Genomic DNA, 7,245 nt, shown 5'->3' on the forward strand with positions numbered 1-7,245 from the left:
ACCCTTGAGCTCCCCGTTAAAAAGGCAGGGCCACACGAGGCTCTCTCTCTCGTTTGCCTTTCCTCATGTGTCCTGCATGTCCCTTCCTGCCCTTCTGTGTTTCCCTCCCCCATTAAAGTGGACCCACGTGGGAGCTGCCGTGTCATGTCTGTGTTTGTTCCGCCGTGTGTGTCTGTCCTGTGCCCCGTGTTCAAGAAGAACACCCCTGCATTTATTAATTTTTTTTAAGAAGAACACACACATTTACTAATTTGAAGCTACATGACAAGCTAGCTTTGTTCTTTTTAAACTTTGCTGTCTGATTTTTATATCCAGACTATGTAAGCAGATTTAATGTTTGTACACTGACGCAAAATTCTGCAGATTTTCTAGTGTTAGTTATTATTTCTAGTGCATTTCTTCTTGAGTTTTAGTGTTTTCTACATAAAAATAAGACTATGTGACTTTTATTTGCATAGTTGGGGGCTCATGAGGCCATAAAGTGCTGACTTGGCAAGACCAGAAATCATTGCTTCATTTTTCTCCTTACAGAGAAGCCATAAAACCTTTCATCAGTTTGTGTGAGGCTGGCTGGAGACATGAACAGGTTTTTTTTCTTTTTTGTTGAGGAAGTTCTGTTTCATTCTCAGTTTATTTGGAGGTTTTTATTTTATTTTCATACTATAATATAATTACAACATTACTCCTTTCCCTTCCTTCCCTCCAAACTGTACCATCTACCCCTCCACATTGTTCTTTATATTCATGGCTTCTTTCTTCACTAATCATTATTGAATGCCTATGTACAAATGTATATACATATATATTCCTAAATATAACCTATTCAGGCTGTGTAATGTTATGTGTATGCATGTTTTCAGTGTTGACATTTTAGTACCATAAAACCAATTGCTGTGTTCTTCCTTATGGAAGCCCATCTCTCCTGCTTCCAGCTTACCCCAGTTGCCTATAGTGCTTTGTATTGAGGCCTGGTGGGCTTTCCCCAATCAACTTTGTCATGTTCATTGGTATCGTCATTGTTCAGTTCATGTTCGGACAGTAATTGGTGAGAGTTTATGGGTATAGCTTCTGATATTCCTAGGAGACAATCTCACAGCAAACACCCTAATACTGTGGCTTTTACAATCTTTCTGCTCCTTCTTCAGCAGTGTTTTCTGACCTGTAGATGCAGGAAAGTTTTGTGGATGTAGCTGTTGGAACTAGGCTCCACACTCTGCACTTTGATTGGTTGTGGTTTCTGTGGTGAAAGAGTTACTGACAAGGAATCTTTAGGATTATCATGACATGCTATAAGGTTTATAGGTGTCATAGCTGGATAGGACAGATGGTTATGTCCCTCCATTGGATGATTGCATGATGCCTTCTGTTTCCATGAAAGTTCAGGGGTCTCTGGGACCTCATTCTTAAGAGCATTGTACCATTTTGATCAATTAGAACTTAACATTCCACCTCAGGCATTAACCAAAGCAACAGCAATGGGTGGTAGGTTTGGGAATCCTTTTGAATAATCCTGGCTAAGAAATCAAAAAAGTGCTTCACATGGCTGGTATTGGGGCTTTTGTTAGGGAGTTTTTTGACACTAGAAGGGAAGACTGTCGGCACAGATGAGAGAAGTTCATTAAAATGATATGTATTTATATGTGCAATTCTACACATTAAAGGTATTTCAAGTAAATAGTTAATGTTGTGATTTCTTTTGGATTTTTCAGACTCTTATTGTTATGTTACCCACCCCCTTCTTCTGTATTACTGTTCTTCCAAACCTTAATGCAGCCCAGTTTTCCCATTTTCTTATCAGGCCACTTGAAGCCTACTTTTGCTTGTTTTGCTCCTCCAACTTCTTCTGTATGTACCCCTTTCCCAATGAGCCCCTCTTTACATTCCCCTAATTATATCACTTGTAACCTGATAGTCTAGTTCCTACTGCTCCTCAACCACTATATTCTAGGAATGGTCCCTCTTTACCTTCATGATTTCTGTAATTATTACAGGCTACATACTCTGAAGATTTGGAGTGAGGAGCCTACAGTTTTAGAGAACTGAGGCATTTCCCTCCTGGGCGTTAGTTATCTCATTATGATATTTCCTTGGTCCATTTACCTGCAAGTTTATTATTTTTTTTCCCTTACAGTTTAATAGTACTCCATGTTGGGAGCAGTGAGCCCCCGGATCCTGAAATTCTTGTAAACAACTTGCCCCCCCCCAATCTGAGTGCCTACAGCTGCTCTGAGCAAGAGACCCTCAAGAGTTCCCGATGGCAGGAGAGTGGTTTCTGGTGCGTTTGGCTGAGGCATGGCTATCTCTATGTAAGCTGCCCCTGAACACAATAAAGGGTGCATTCTTGGAACATTCTGGCATCAAGGCTGATTCGTGTTTCTCCCTGTCTCACTGTCTGTGCTGTCTGTGAGTCTTTGTGTGTTTCAATCTCCAGCCCCTTGCCTGGTTCACGAACTGTATGACGGCGCATAGAGCACAGATGGGGCGTGGTGCACCGCAACTCCATAGTGTATGTATCTATCATATATTCATCGTTCATTCATCTGTTGTAGGACATTCAGTATTTTCATTACCTAGCTACTGTGAATAGAGCAACAGATATGGCTGGGCAAGTATCTCTCAAGTGTGTTTTCCGAAATGCTGAGTTCTTTCAGTATATGCTAAGGAATGGAATAAGCAGGTCATTTCTGTAGGATTATTTATAGATTTTAAAAAATTCCCCATACTGATTTCCATAATGTCTGCACCAATTTTCAGTTTAACTTACAATGAAAGATAGTTCCCCCTTTCCTGAGTCTCCTCCAGCATGTGTTGTCTGTTCGTCCCTTGATCCTTTCCATTTTGAATAGGGTAAGATCAAATCTCAAATTTGTTTTTATTTATATTTCCATAATTAATAGGGATGATGAACTTTTTTAAATTGTCATTCAGTCATTTTTTTTTCTTCTTTTGAGAACCCTTTATTCAGGTCTCAGATCCATATTTCAAATGGGTCATTTGTTATTGCTTTGATTCTTTGTGTTTTGGTTCTTTGCATGTTCTGGATATTAATTCTCTGTCAGATGGATAGCTGGCACAGATTCTCTCCCATTTGGGTTTCCTCTTTACCCAATTAATTGTTTCTTTTACTGTGCAGAAGCATTTAGTTTTAGGAGGTCCCACTTGTCAGTTGTTGACCTTGATTCTTGGGTAACTAGAATCTTACTCAGGAAGTCTTTTACTATACCTATATTATGTAAATAATTATCTTCTGGAAGTTTCAGTGTTACAAGTTTCATGTTTAGGTCTTTAATACATTTGAAGTTAGTTTTTATGCAAGCTGATAGATATGTTTATAAATTGTATTCTACTTCACATGAACATGCAGTTTCCCAAGCACCATTTACTGAAGATGCTTTCTTTTACCCAGCAGATGGTTTTGGTGTCTTTGTTGGATATTAAGCTGAAGTTATGTGCGCTCAATCTCAGATCTTTGATTTTGTTTCATTGGTTTACAGCTCTGTTTTCATCTCAATACCATATTTTTAATTATTATTGAGGTTCTGTAATATATCTTAAGATCTTAATACTTTTGATTTTGTTCTTTTTGCTCTAGACTACTTTGGCTACCTAGGCTCTTTTGTGGTTCCATGTAAATTTCAGGATATTTTTTCTATATCTGTTAAGAATATATTTTATATATTGTTGATTACAAGGTAAATTATCAATTCATAGTTTAGAAACTATGAATATCAGTACCAAGGATCCTTAAAAAATTGGAAATAGAGTGGTGGAATTTGCCACTCGACAGGACAGGCCTGGCCAAAGAAGCAACCCAAGTTTGCTTCCCTAATCCTACTTATTGTAGGAAAGAATGCACTCCACGAAATTGTGCAATGATCTCCATAAATCTGCAATATCACCTCCCATACCACTCTCCCCACAAAACAAACATACTAATACTACTATGAATAATAATAATGCACTAAAATTATAATATAATTTCCTTACATTCCAGCTGTTTGGTTAGTTTTATGTCAACATGAAACAAGATAAAGATATCTGAGCAATGGGAACGTCAACTGGAAAAAAAAAAAGTCTTCATCAGATTAGGCTGTAGGCAGACAAGCCTGTAGAACATTTCTTAGTTATGATTGATGAACTGGGTCCATACCTAGGCTGGTTGTCTTGGGTTCTATAAGCAAATAGGCTGAGCAAGTCATGAAGAACAAGTCAGTAAGCAACAACCATGCATGGCCTCTGTAGCGTCTCTTACCCTAGGTTCTTGTTTTGTTTGAGTTTTTGCATTAACTATTTTCAGTGGGAGTCATTCATTAACACATTCTCTTCTCTTCAAATTTCCAACGGGGCCTGAAATGAAAGCCTCTTCAACACCCTCATACTGCAATTCTATACAGGGTAAAACCTGGTGATCAATGTATTTTCAATTTTAAACAATTCTGTGGTTGAAAAGTACCAATTTATTACTTTGAAAATAGTCTCTGTGTCTTTGATAAATACTTCATTATTGATTTACTGGCCCTTTGGACTTTATGAAGTGAGCTCATAGCATCCACTTGTTTGATCTGCTGGGTGATTTTTTCTTTTGCTTATTATTTTAAAAACCTTGTAAAATGTTTGTTTACATGTCTCTCTACTTTCTTCTCTCCATCTGCCTGCTTGAAGAGACTATTTTTTGCCATGTTTCTAGTTTTCTTTCTAACTTTACCACCACCTGTGCTTTCTCAAAATAAAATGGAATTTTTAGCTTCAGATAATGGTTATTTTTACACTGAGCCAGAAAGTACTTGGGAGCGCTTTCTCGCTGCTGTTGCTTTTGTGATTCCATTATCCACTGTACAGATGCTGGAACAGACTCCGGGCTCTTCACCCTGCTCTCCCTTTCAATCTAAAAGGGAAATGCACCACAAATGTTTTTTTTTTTTCTAAAATAGTTCCTTGATGGTTCTGTCCTTTCTATACATTGATACATCTGCACCATACAGAACTCAGGTAGATACTAATATTTTTAAAAGCATTTTCCAAATGTGCTATTTTCTTTTTTAATGTCCATCTTTTGTTTTTGCCACAAATACTTTAGTCTTGAAATTTATATTCTTGCAAAGAATCTTAATTATGCCATCTATCTAATCTTTAATTTTTTTCTTTCTATAGCAATATTTTAGAATTTAATAATTTGGATTTTCTTATTATTTTATTTCTATATTATTTTTTCCTTCATACTCTTTCTTCTTTTCCTGATCATCCTCTTCTGCAATTCTTGTTTTCCTAGTTTTTGTTTTCATTGTTTTGTTTGTTGTTGAGGCAAGGGTCTCACTACATATTCCAGGCTAGTCTCCAACATGGGACACTTCAGTTTCTGTCTTTCCAGTGCTGCGATCATAAGTATGTACAGCTTTCAACTCATAATGTAAATTGCTTATTCAGATATTCCTTTTTTTACAGTGTCTTAAATTTACTTTCTGGGTGTGTTTCTGTATTGGTTTTGTGCATTTTTAAGTCTCATGAATGGGCCACAATTCTTGTTTGGCATCTAAATGTTTGATGTAACCATTTAACCTGAGTGTTATCACCAGTCAGATTGTTTCTTCCTTCATGTAGAAAATCCAGGAGAAAATGCATCATCTAAGAATGTCACATTTAGTGATTCACAAAGCCAAGTGGAATGGGAATGGAGCTGGAATTCACAATAAAATTCACATTGTAGGTCGGAGTTTTCCTATTCCTCCCATGGCCTTATGTTACTGCCGTTCTATATGTAGGGAGAGTTCTTTTTGATTTCTGTACTCTTTGCTTCTTCCTCAGGCTTAATAATGATTTAACTTGTGTGTCTTGGAGGCAGTGGGGACTGGGCCCAACACTTCTTCATTTGGGGACAATGAATATAGAAGGAAATCAGTACAAAGAACCAGATTGAGAGTTGCCTGAGGGTATCCATGTAGGCATACCATGTCAAGCTGGGCAACTAGTATGACCATAGAGCAATGGTTCTCAACCTGTGGGTCATGACTCCTTTGGAAAACTTTTATCTCCCAAAATATTTACATTCGTAGCAGTAGCAAATTTACAGTTATGAATTAGCAACAAATGTAATGTTATGAGGGTTTGCCACAACTTAAGTAACTGTATTAAAGGGACACCACACTAAGAAGGTTGAGAGACACTGATCATAGAGTTGTCTGTAGTTCAGCCAGGGATGTATGAGGAGAAGCGGGTGGGAATTCAGAATATAGGATGTGGGTGAGAAACCAGATAAAAAGGAAAGGAATTAAACAGGAAAGACAATGCTTCCATTACAAAGATGAGGGAATCTGAAAAAATATGGTAAGCCACAGGAACAGAAATTTAAAGAATCAAACTAGAAAGAATGTGTGTCTGTGAATTAGCGGCAGATCTGGTTTTGATTGGTATTGTGCCCTTGAAATAGTGGGTGAAAAACAAAATTGAGATTTCAATATTTGATTTTCTATTCCAAGATCTTGATATTCGATGTTATTTTTCTGCCATTCTTAGAGGACATTTTTACCTACATGTAGACATGAATTTAATCATTTCTATATGAAGAAACCATTATATGGAAAAATCTACATGTAAGAATTTCCTGGGTCTGAGAGATGGCTCAGAGGTTAAGAGCATTGACTGTTCTAGGTCCCGAGTTCAATTTCTAGCAACTACATTGTGGCTCACAACCATCTATGATGAGATCTGGTGCCCTCTTCTGGCCTTCAGGGATACATGCAGGCAGATGCTGTATACATAATTAATAAATAAATCTTAAAAAAAATTCCTGCGCTGACAATGATCTCTTCAAGAACCAAAGGCCACATAGCAAAACCCCTTGGCCCAGGCATGAAAAGTCCTCCTTTGAGCTGTTAGTCAAGGGTTTTCAAGACTCCAGAAACATACAGCCAATTGCTATTGCTCTTAGATGCTCCCTAGAGATGAAAAGTGAGTCTCTATTGTTAAAGACTCCATGCACTTCAGAAACAAGGCTCAGAATTTTTGGGTTGGAGCTAATCTGAATCTCTCTCCTCTCGGAGGATTACTTTTCATGGTATCAAAAGGCACCATACAAGCTTCTAAAGGAGGGAGCAATTATGAGTACCAACCAGCCATGATACCTATGTACTACAATGACCAGCATAGCAGGATATCCCGACAGGTATAGTAGTGGTACACATATCTTGGGGGTAGCCAACAGTCCTCTTATTGGAGTAGGTTGTTGGGACCAATTGAGGTCCTGGCCTT

Source organism: Microtus ochrogaster, linkage group LG2 (assembly GCF_000317375.1).
Source record: "Microtus ochrogaster isolate Prairie Vole_2 linkage group LG2, MicOch1.0, whole genome shotgun sequence".
NCBI classification, from domain to species: domain Eukaryota; kingdom Metazoa; phylum Chordata; class Mammalia; order Rodentia; family Cricetidae; genus Microtus; species Microtus ochrogaster.